Source organism: Tasmannia lanceolata, unplaced genomic scaffold, assembly GCF_043159265.1.
Source record: "Tasmannia lanceolata isolate RefF3 unplaced genomic scaffold, GAP_Taslan_0.1 ptg000036l, whole genome shotgun sequence".
NCBI lineage: Eukaryota > Viridiplantae > Streptophyta > Magnoliopsida > Canellales > Winteraceae > Tasmannia > Tasmannia lanceolata.
Genome location: NW_027518713.1, coordinates 665,001 through 677,266, shown reverse-complemented (window position 1 = coordinate 677,266; position 12,266 = coordinate 665,001).

The following is a 12,266-nucleotide window of genomic DNA, read 5'->3' as shown; positions in this document are numbered from 1 at the left end:
GGTGAACTGGGGATTAGATTGGATTGACATTTTGATTGATTCAATTGCGATTGGAATTTGATCACTGGATATTAGGATTAGAAATTGAAGACTGGAATCTTAATCTAAACATCGGGAACCGGGACTCTAGAACGAAGACATACCGGATACTAGAATTAGAGTACTGAAACACTGGATTTTCGGACACTGGAACTGGGTGTTGGAATTGGAGTGTCGAAATACTGGGAACAGGAATACGAGTATTGGAAAATGGAACGCTGGAATATTGGTGATAGGGATACTGGACACCAGAAATATGATACTGGAATATTGGATACTGGAACTGGAGACTAAAACTGGCATAGTGAAATACTGGAACACTGGAATCGAAACTGGATACTGGATGCTGGAACTGGAACACTAGAATAATGGATACTGGAACTGGAATAATGGAATACTGGATAGTGGAACTGGAACTGGAATTTTGGAATACTGGATACTTGGAACTGGAACTGGAATTTTTGGAATACTGGATACTGGAACTGGAACTGGAATACTAGAACTGGAACTGGAATACTAGAATTGAAACTTGATACTGGCAAATCAGGAATTGGTAATTGATGAACTAGCAAACTGGTTTTTACACAAGTTTATTCGCATTTTGAATTGTTTACTGGGGATGAACTAGAAAGTCTCACAAGGCTTGAAATTTCTTAGATTAAGATCTTCTTTACTCGGGATATAAACTGGGACCTCGGAATATTTGGATACTGGTACAGAGGATTCTTCTTTTGACAAGCATTCAGACAAATATTCAACTGACTGGAAGGAGATTCTGATTTTTAATGGTTCATCTTTATGAGAAACTGGCTCAACCACCATTGCATCCAAGGCTCTTCTAAGCTCAAGGTGCCTTCCTGGGGTATGATCTTCTTACGGGAACTGGTTTTTCGGATTTTTCTGCTTCTGGATTCTTCTAGAACTGACTTTGCTTAGACTGGATTTTTCTTTTATTTTTTCTTTTATTTTTCCTGAAATCCTTGCCTGCGGATTAACTTAGCTCTGGAACAATTGTAGGGGGTTAGCTACACCAGGCATCTTTTACCGAGACAGCTGCAACATTTGACTAACTGGACAATGATCGACTCTTTCTAAAGAGAAAACTTAGATAAAAGGCACTACTCAAAGGACTGAGGAGCTCTGAAGGAGTGAATTTAGAATAACAAAGATTGACTGACTATACTGACAGACACAGTGATGCTTCTGACTTAGTTAATATTTTGTTTAGTAAGTCTATCCTTTCGAGGAATAGTTTTTCAATTGGTAAATACTGGACTTTTTCCTTAAAACAGTAATGCCTCAAGGATTTAATTACGACTCCTGAGATTGCTTAACTTCAATGCCCCCAGTTTTGACGATGGCACTTGAATTTGCCTGGACTTCTGTTGATCTTCAGTCTTGATACCGGCTGTAGCCTTCTTATAATGATTCTCTTACCGTGACCAAGTCACCTCTTCGGGGTTTTTAACTTGGCGGACCGTGCTAGCCTTAACTTTTGCCTGAACCACCCTTCTAGGTTTTCGATCCAGCAGGCTATCCCCTTAGCTTTTGCCTAAGCCGCCCTTTCGGGTTTTCAATTTAGCAGGGGAATGATCTTAAATTTTGCCTAGGCCGCCCTTTCAGGTTTTCAGTCTAGCAGATCTTCAAACTCCGATCTTTTTTTTTTTTCTTCTTTTTTTTTTTTTTTTTTTTAAGGCCTAGATCTTTGATTCTGAACACCGGAAGGACTTTATAGGTAGGATAGGACTTTTCAAAGAATGGCTTAAGGTTTAACAAAGATTTCGACCGAACCTGTGAACAGGTTGCCTACGTATCCCAGGGTAGGAATCAGGTTGTGCGTAGTTCAGGGCGAATGCCCCTAGTTTGAAGATAAATTGTTTGAAGGTTAATTGATTTTTATTTTTTCTTTTCTTTCTGGAATAATTAACTTCTCTTCTTTTGGAACTTGTCCCTCTCTTTCTTTTTTTGAAATGATTGAATTTCTTTTCTTTTCTTTTCTTTTTTTTTGAATCGACCGAACTCGGTTTAACCGAGCTGCCTACGTACCCCAATGTAGGGATCAGGTCTCGCGTAGTTCGGGGGGATGCCCCTAGTTTGATGGGTTTTCAAGAAAATTTCATTCAGGCTCGAAGGGTCTGCAAACCGGTATTCTTTTGACGTTGGGTTCTGATATTGGGGTTTATTCGGCCAAAGGAGGCCTTCCGATGTTCAGATTGGGAATCGATATAGGTTACTAGAGTCCCTCTGGTACTGATTATTTTTTTGCTGCTTTTTTTTTTCACGGAGTTTGACGGCATTTCCCGGTAAGAGATAATGATTCTTCTTCCTTCTGGATATTGATAAGTAATTTGACTTTGAGGGTGCATATTGGTTTTTGGACATCATTTCATCCTTGAGTCGGTGGCTCTTGATATTTTGATGATCGCTCTGAGATGATTGCTCTTGCACTTTTCATATTGAATATCAGGCTTTACATTGTCACTGGTGAAACCTGTGACCAGGGCCATTGACTGAAGATATGGAAGTTGTTTCGAATCCATGCCCCTTGTATAGCATGTGATATTCACTTCATTTTTTCTTGAACCTTCTATCTGGGTCATTCTCTTGGCATTAATGGTAGCGCTTACTGGACCATCTCTTTATTCTCGAAATAGGTTTATCAATTCCTCACATTCTTCAGAGGGTAATGTATTTTCAATCGGCATTCACTGAATCAAAGTTTCAGTGCCAGTGTTTACCACTTCAATTTCATCTTTGAAAGGCTAGGATTGGCGCTCCTCCTCTTGTTCAAGTAATTGTTGTGACTCAAGTGGAGTTTCGTCAATTTTATCCTCATTTGAGGAGGGAGTATTATTCTCATTATTTATTAAAGTCAGAAGCGCAAACTGGAATGTATAGAGAAAGCAAGTTTCATTGAATTGAAAAAGACCACATCTGATAAGACTTATTCTGAACAGACTCAAAATTCACACTCTTGACTCAAAAATAAAAGTAAGAAACGACTCAACTGGACTAGAAATTTATTCAAACTTTTAGAAGACTGCACTTAATAACTGGACTTGACATCATGACTGGACTTAATTAAAATAACAAAAGGACTAAGACTGCTGCAATTGTCTGGCTTTAGAGGCTCGGCGAAAACTGAATCATCATCATAACAAGTGCCTTTTAACTTCTGGTTCTTCTCTATCACTGCAACTGAACCTGAGCTTCTCAAACCCCAAGTGCCTAAACATCATCCAGCGGCGGTACAACCTGGTTTTGTATAGGACTATCAGCAATATTTGGCGCTTGCTGAAATGGTAGCTTGCGCTCATCGATCAACTTCTGGATCACATGCCTCAGAGTTATGCACTGATCAGTACTATGCCCCGATCCTCGATGAAAATCGCAGTGCTCTTCCGCTCTCCATGTCCTGGGGAGCGGATTAGGAGGTTCCTTAATACGAGGCAAGTAGATATCGCCGGATTCCAATCCTTGCTGCAATATGACATATGGTGGAAACAGGAGAGGGGTGAATTCCCTATTAGGCTTTTGCTGAGCTGCAATCCCTGATTGAGTATATTTGAATACCATAGAGTTCCGTGACGGGTTAGCCATTGATACATTATCAACCTCAGAGATCTTAGCTAGAGTCTGTGTCTTAACTTCTTTTGAATTGGGGTTTCCTCTATTGTAAACTCCTTGTGCCATTGCTTCCTCAATTTGCATACCAGCATTGATGAAGTGTTTAAAATCTGGATAATACTGAAGAGACATGTGATATTGGAGCTGAGAGGATATATTCTTCATAATCATCTGGACTTGCTCCTCTTCTGAGGGACGCTGCATCATTTGAGCCGCTAACCTTCTCCATCTCTTGACGAAAGTTAAGAATGACTCTTTTAAGTCCTGCTTAGTTCTCTCAAGATCCTTCCTAGTGACTTCGGTCCCATCATCATATTTGAACTGCCTGATGAATTGCTCACCGATATCCTTCCATATCCTGTAACGAGTCTTGTCCAAGACCATGAACCATCTCCTAGCAACCTTGGTTAGGGAAACCGGGAACAATTGAGCCATTTGCTCAGGAGATAAGCCTTGAGGCTGACACATGATGGTGAACATTTGCAAATGTGTGATTGGACAACCCACACCATCATATTTGTCGAAATCGGGCATTTGAAAATTAGCAGGAAGGCGGATTTCGGGAAATAGAGTAAGGTCACTTGGATTAAAACCACCCTGATCCTGGAACTGGATGTCCTGAACCTTCCTGGTAAGAGTTTCTAATTTTTCCATAACTGCCTTGTCTATCATGGACTGAGAAGGCCTACTGTGATCCTCGCTGTACTGCTCTTTTTCTAAGTCTTCTTCGGCTTTATCAGGGATATTGATGAACACTGGTTGGGCAGGTGCTGCTGAAGTAGCTGCTTGGTGCATAGGCCCTTTATCCTTGGACAATGACGGTCCCAACTTTTCAGAAAGCTGAGCCTTGATAACTCTGTTCTCTTCTTTGAGTTCTTGAAGCTGTTGGAGAATCAAGGTAAGAGTATCGGTAATGGCAGCGGGTGGAGGATTCTCTTGGTTTTCTGCCATGGGTGAGGAGAAAGAAAGGGACGCCGGAGTTCTCACAGAGGGTGGTGGAGAGACAGATTTCCTCTCCAACCGTGAAGAGATTCGAACCTAAAGAGTGGTAGACTTAGCTATGGTGCCAACTTCCTGTAATGGAAACAATGAACACGAGGTATATGAGCTTGACATTCATGGAGTGTTCATTCTCAATGACTAAAAAAAAAGATTACACATTTAAGCAAGTAATTGGGATAATAGAATGAATCATAATGGACCAAGACATGATAATGATGACAGATTCGAATAGGAGGATGCCCCTAGTTCAAGGATTATGATAGTGAACTCTGAAGGACTTAGCAAAATATTCTTGAAAAATGTTGCCCTTAGAGTAAGAAAAGACTAAGGGTACAAGCACGATCAGATCATCAAGATTGCACGATCAAATGAATGAAACACAATTCTTGACAATTGGGGAAGGGAATGAAGATACGATCGAATCGTATGACAGAAGAACGAAAGACGCACGATCAAAAGATTAGATGAGATAGCATAAGATTACTTTCAACGGATAGATCATGAATGACTAATCCTATGAGATCTTTGAAAATGATGGGATTTATATCCTAACCCCAAAGGAAAAGTTTTTTAATCTTCGCACATTTTAACAGTGTTACCTGAAGGCATCAACCCTAATCCTAATCTATCGGAGTGGAGAGAGAATCTCGACTCATGACTTTGTTCGTGGATCTAAGAACCGATCGTGACCATTGGAAGATGGACCACAGCCTAATCTAGACACAAATGGGTAAGATATCCTAAACTAGACTCACACACGTGATGCACATGTGTTCGTATTCTACATGCATGTGTGGGTTAATCTAGGGGTAAGGCCAAGAGTTCCCTTAGCGCGAATCCATGTTCGATATACTGTACCAGTGTCCGGCGTATCAGTACGTGAACAAGAGATCCGTTTACGCACCATAAGGTGCTTGGCTAAGGGTGGAATGCTTCTCTAGCACAGAGGCACCAGGTGATGAAATCCCAGTCAACCATGCTAGATAACACTCCGGGTTCCTAAAATAGGACGTGTGTGCATGTGAGATGCAGGGTTTAGATGCAAGTGATGTAAGTGTGTGTAATAAGTTCGCACAATCTATGATGCCTTCAGGTTTTGTTAGATTAAGTTCAAGTAAAATGTGATGAGAAGATAAAACAAGACAAACTAATCTAACAAGTATAGAGTTTTTATGAGCCAGTTAAATTAAATTCAAATGAATTATCTTTTGAAATTTGAATGAAGTTAGGTGGTCCCCAGCAGAGTCGCCAAACTGTGGGACCCGATCCCGCGAGAGGGGTGGGGCGCGTGCCGCCACGCTCTCTCTTGGTCTCTCGTACCCACGCGATTGGCGTGTGCATTTTTATTATTGATTTTAATTCATCTTTTATGTGAACTTGGGATCACTAAGGCAATCCGAATTCCACACAAAAGAGACTGACAGAGTCGCCACCTAGATGTGAGATCTAGGACTCGTAATTAACCAGAAATCTAGACTCGCTACCTGGTTACGAGAATGGAAGGTATGGGGAGTTATCCACCACATGCACCATTCATGCCCGATAATCGGTCTTCGATTTCAAAAGCTAACTCTTTTAAATTTATTTTAAATGGCTCATTCAACTCTCTGTTAATGTGCGAACTATGGGACATGCATCCTATGATCTAATTTCAATGTGAATTCTAAATGTGTATCTTGATTTCTTAATTTGTCTGGATTCAATCTAAGTGAAAGTTCTCCTAAAATTCTAATTTCATGGAAAATCCTAAGTGATTTAATTAAGCATTTACAAGAAAATTAATATACAAAACACCACAATTTGTTGTGGTGCCGACTCGCGGTTGGTATGCCATCAGACATCCAAGCTGCCTACGTACCCAAGCCTCACTGGGATCAGAGTCGACGTAGTTCGGTTGGATTGGAGACTTGAGATTGAAAATCGAGACTTGGATTGGAAGCTCGGGTTTACTCTGGTTGGCTCGGGCTGACTTGATTTGAACTCAGGTTGAACCCGGGCTGACTTGGGTTGACTCGGGTTAACTCGGGGTGCCCCGTTAGATTCTCTTGAGTGGGCCTAGTTTATAACCAAATGATGGTGGGGTCCAAGTTTGTGACCGAATGGTGGTGGGATAATTGTGAGGTCAAATGATCTAGAGAATCTGTTAGATCACTTTGGGAGCATGCTATGGGCTATGGGTATGTATGATGGGTGAATGGGCTATAGGCATGAAAAAGGTTTGATGGGATGAATGGAAATAGGTGAGGTCGGATGAGATGTGGGAAATAGGATATGGGATGGGGAATAGGGTGGTGACTATGGATGGGATGTGTGAGATATGCGGATGAGTGTAGGCCATGGCATGACCGAATGGTATGGGGAATTTGAAGCTGAAGGGTGTGAGGGTGAGGCCGAATAAGACTTGGGCCATGGGAGTTGGGCCGAGTGGGCTGTAGGGTTTGGGTCAAGGCCGCTTGATCCATGGGGTTTGGGGTCAAGGCCAAGTGGAGCATGAGTAGAGGTAGAGATTCGTAGGGTCAAGCTGGGGTTAAGGATGCGGCTTAGGGGTGCGGCTTAAGGTATGGGTTAGGGCGCGGCTTGGGGTGCGTGTTTAGGGGCGGGTTACGGCTTAGGCTGGATGGGCTTCAATGGTTTATTGGGTTTCTTTATGCCTTCTGACTTGGTTATACTGCTCTCTTTTGGATATTGTAATGAATTAATTATTGACAAATTACGCACAAATGGCAAAACTTTTGCAGTCATCAAAACATAGATGTGTAGCCATTAATCACCATAACCACATATTCTTAATGACATGTTAGTGCTTATTTCAATGGTTGAGATCCACTATTGTACACAATCTACGCATCGGATCATTACAATGGAATGCAGGAGGCGAACCAATATCAATTCAGGAACGAATTAAATTTATGTAATCCGAAGATAAACTTCTTCAACAACTGGCAGTTGGGGCCTTGGGACGGAAATCATGGATCTGACCCGTTCCTTAGGATTTTGGAAATATTGTGATAGAAACCCAAACTGCTAGTTGTCAAAGAGGAGTCGCAAAACTAAATTCGCCACCCTGTCTCATGATTTAAGAATGATGATGAGAGTTACCTGAATTTTTGACGATGATGGATGGGCTTTAGATGTCGGCCTTCTTTGCTCAAAATCCTCGGATGAACTTCGTAATGCTGATGGATTTTGGAATTGAAAGGTAAGTACTATTGGGTGTACAAGGGAGTGAGAAGGGGGCTGTTGGGGAGTGATGCTTAGTCTGGGCTATGGGATATGGGCTTGCTAAGCTATGAGATATGGATATGCTTGTGGTGTTTGGTTAATGAGGCATGGCTATGAGGTAGGGGTTGGGCCTTAATGGCCATGCGGCCAGGGGAAAGGAAAGGGGGACGACTTTTTTTGTTTTTTTGTTTTTTTTGTCCTTTTTTCGGGAAGGGAGAGTAGGGTATTTATAGGTGAGGAGGGCCCAAAGTTGCTAAAACCAAAAGATATATGTGTATCGTTGAGATCATTTTGTCATACTTGGAAAAGTTTTCAAAGGTCAAGATGGTTGCCATATATCCAAAAAATCTCTTAACATGAAAACATTGCTTTAATAAAGATGCCTTTTCTAAAATAATAACTCTTGAAGTTGCAATGGGATTTTCAACTTTTGGAAAGAAACTTGTACAGCCACTTCTTGCTTAAAGAAAACGCCATTTGCTGGGATTTAATTGATCTTTTTATTCTTAGAAATGATCTTAAAGAGGCAACACATATATCTTTTAAGTTAGTGCAATTTTTGGAGATTTAGGAAGTAAGCTAAGGATGGCCTAGGGAACAATTGGGGGACTGAAAAATGCAACCACACGTTTTCCCATGGAGGATAAAACGTGTGGTTTACAAAAGGGAGTAGCGGGTGAGAGAGAATTGAGAGGAAATGAAGAAAGAGAGGGAAAACTTAAAATTGGGGATTTTTGTGAGATTTTGTCTGTAGTTTTCCGAGATATTTACCAATTATGAGTCCCTGATTTTTTCTCTTTCTTTTAAGCCCAATATTTCCATATAAATTCCAAAATTAATTTTTTTCGTCCAACGGGAGCCGTCGGTTTCCAACAGTGGATCGTTTTTCCAACCGTTGATCAAACTGGCAATCCGATTGGACCAATCAACTTGATCAACTTTGGATCGCTGATCTGAACCTTCAAACCATCAATTGATGAGTTTAAAATCTATTGTTGATCATGGAATTGAATAATTTCGACGGTTCTCATTTGTCCTGCCTTGATCCGTGACTTTTCACTGGTTTTTTTTTTGCTCACTTAAGTGATCTGATGTTTAATCCGGATTTGAAATCAACCTTGAATAATCTAATTTTGATTAAATGATCACAAATTATTGGTAAAGAAAGATACCCAGGTCAAGATTTGCCCTCGATCTGGCGATTTAAGGAAATCAGGTCTCCGAATGGAATCAGGGCCCGGGCTGTGAAATGACCCTAGCTTATTTTGTCCCGATTGATGATCCGTAAAGTCAGATCGAGATATTAATGACCTAAAACATATAAATCCATGATAGAGGGGCTCTCACATGGATTTAACACACTAAATTCACCAATCAGGGTATTTTTTAATTTTTCGGATCTAATCATCTCACCAGGTACAACTCTTTATCATTTTGGTTTTCATAAAATTTGAGGATGCATACTTTACGAATGAAATTCCACGGATCAATATATTAGGTTATTGTTGGTTAAAGTGTAGCTAAACGAGGGTGTCTACACTCACATTCTCTTTTGCACGGAATTCCTCGTCCCGTGTGTCCCTTCCCCCTTCCCCTCTAACTTCCGCGCACAGCGGGTCGCCTAGCAGTGCCATTTCAGGCCCCATTGCTAATAGCAGTTGGGTCGGGGAAACATTGTTTGGCAGGCACCGTGTTGGCGCGTGAGTGGCATTTGGATCGTGCATGCTGGTGGGCTACCTGCCATTGCGCAGCTGACCACCCCGTTCATGGCCTACTCAATTCAAGCACGATGCCTTACTCGGCTCGCATTATGGTGCCTGTGCTTGTTACCCATTTTATTGGGAACTCATTTTACGGAGTCGGTTCATGCCGCGTGTCGTTGCCATTTTTGTGGCGATGTCAGGTGGCCCTCGAGGTAGTGCCCTTGGTTCCTTGGCATTGCGAGTTTGCTATTTGCCCTAGGTCCAAGGGCCCTAGTTGTGCTTACGGATGTGGACGATGCAGATGGAAATGGGCGGCTTCGGCCCCAAATCCTTTGGCATTTTTGCCTTTCGTTGCCTGCGATAGGCTTGGTACGCCCCGATATGCGCACGTGTGCCCCAGTAGGGCTCGGTATGCCCCGGTATGTACGCGTGTGCCCCGATAGGCCCGGTATGCCCCGATATGCACACGTGTGCCCCAATAGGGGTCGGTATGCCCCGGTAGGTACGCGTGTGCCCCGTAATGCACGTTTCGCAGATCTCCCCGCATGTCCCGCCCCTATATGTAATACTTACTTACTTACTTACTTTCTTTCTTGCTTGCTTGCTTGCTTGCAATGGTTGGGAGTGCCTGGCATGCCCCGCTGCAGAGACCAAGGGCGCAATGACTTGGCACCGCGGATGCCGGGACTCCGGCACTTCCCGTGGCACTGATGGTTGGTTCCAAAGACAAAAGGCCGTGCAAGGCCACCGCACCGCGGATGATTTTGCTCGTGCTGGCGCCGTTGTGTGGCCAAAGAACATGCGCGAATGCTCGTGTCGGAAGGGTTGGTGTCCTGGCCCCGCGGGTGTCACGAATGCTCGGTTGCGAAGACCATGGGACCAAAGCCATGGCACGTCGGATGATGGCTCCAGCTGGCGCCCCGGCACTTTCTGTGGCATTGATGCTCGGTTTCAAAGACAAACGTGCGCAGGGCCAGGGGACCGCGGATGACTGCTCGTGCTGGCCTCGTTGGGCGGCATTGATGGTCGGTTGCAAAGAAAATGCGCGATTGCTCGTGTCGGGGACTGGCAAGCCAAGGCCAAGCGAGCCATGGCAACGCGGATGATGGCTCTAGCTGGCGCCCCGGCACTTTTTGTGGCATTGATGCTCGGTTTCAAAGACAAACGTGCGCAGGGCCAGGGGACCGCGGATGACTGCTCGTGCTGGCCTCGTTGGGCGGCATTGATGGTCGGTTGCAAAGAAAATGCGCGATTGCTCGTGTCGGGGCCTGGCAAGCCAAGGCCAAGCGAGCCATGGCAACGCGGATGATGGCTCCAGCTGGCGCCCCGGCACTTTCTGTGGCATTGATGCTCAGTTTCAAAGACAAACGTGCGCAGGGCCAGGGGACCGCGGATGACTGCTTGTGCTGGCCCCGTTGGGCGGCATTGATGGTGTGTTGCAGAGAGCATGTGCGATTGCAAGTGTCGGCCGGGTTTGGGTTCCCTTGGGCTTTCGGGCGCCTTGGACGCTGTCTTGCGAAGACCATGGGCACAAGGCCCCGTCCTGGCCCCTTGTTCGATTCGCTCTCGTCTTGCGCTTGCTTCCAAGGTCCTCCATGACCTTCCTCATGGCCTTGCTAGATCCCCCCCATGACGCATGACCTCTGTCCGTTGATTGGTTTTGAGTGCACACCATGCCCGGCTTGGCACCGTGTTGTTGCGTGAGTGGCATTTGGATCGTGCATGCTGGTGGGCTACCTGCCAATGCGCACAAGCCTTGCACACTAGCCTTGCGCACGAGCCTTGCACAAAAGCCTTGGACACAAGCCTTGCGCACAAGCCATGCACACAAGCCTTGGACGCTAGCCTTGCACACAAGCCATGCATACAAGCCTTGCTCACAAGCCTTGGGCACTGGCCCATCGCACTAGCCTTGCACACAAGCCTTGCGCACTAGCCTTGGGCACGAGCCTTGCGCACTAGCCTTGGGCACTAGCCTTGCACACAACCCTTGGGCACTAGCCTTGCGCACCAGCCTTGCCCACAAGCCTTGCACACCAGCCTTGCACACTAGCCTTGCATACAAGCCTTGCACACTAGCCTTGCACACAGGCCTTGCTCACTAGCCTTGGGCACTAGCCTTGCGCACTAGCCTTGGGCACTAGCCTTGCACACAGACCTTGGGCACTAGCCTTGCGCACTAGCCTTGCCCACTAGCCTTGCACACTAGCCTTGCACGCAGGCCTTGCACGCTAGGCATGCTTGGGCGAGCAGCTCCCGCATCAAGTCGGCGGGTGTAGGCATGGTTGGGCGCAGATCCCGTATCGTCTCGTCGCGTCTGGGCGCAAACCCGTCGCGTCTCGTTGCGTCTTCAGAAGTCGTCGCTAACAGCACCTTTGGTTGCCACTGGTGGTTAGGCGGGTTGGTTGCGCAAACCCTATAGGAGGGTGGCATGCTGCGGGGCGCTGGAATGCGCAGGTTTAGGGCGCTTTTGCCCGGATAGGCACTGGAATGTGCTGGTTTTGGGCGTTTTTGCCTGGATAGGCTAAGGAATGGGCATTCTTTGGGCGTTTTTGCCCGGATAGGCACTGGAATGGGCTGGTTTTGGGCGTTTTTGCCTGGATAGGCTAAGGAATGGGGCATGCTTTGGGCGTTTTTGCCCGGGTAGGCACTGGAATGCCTGGCCTTGGCTGG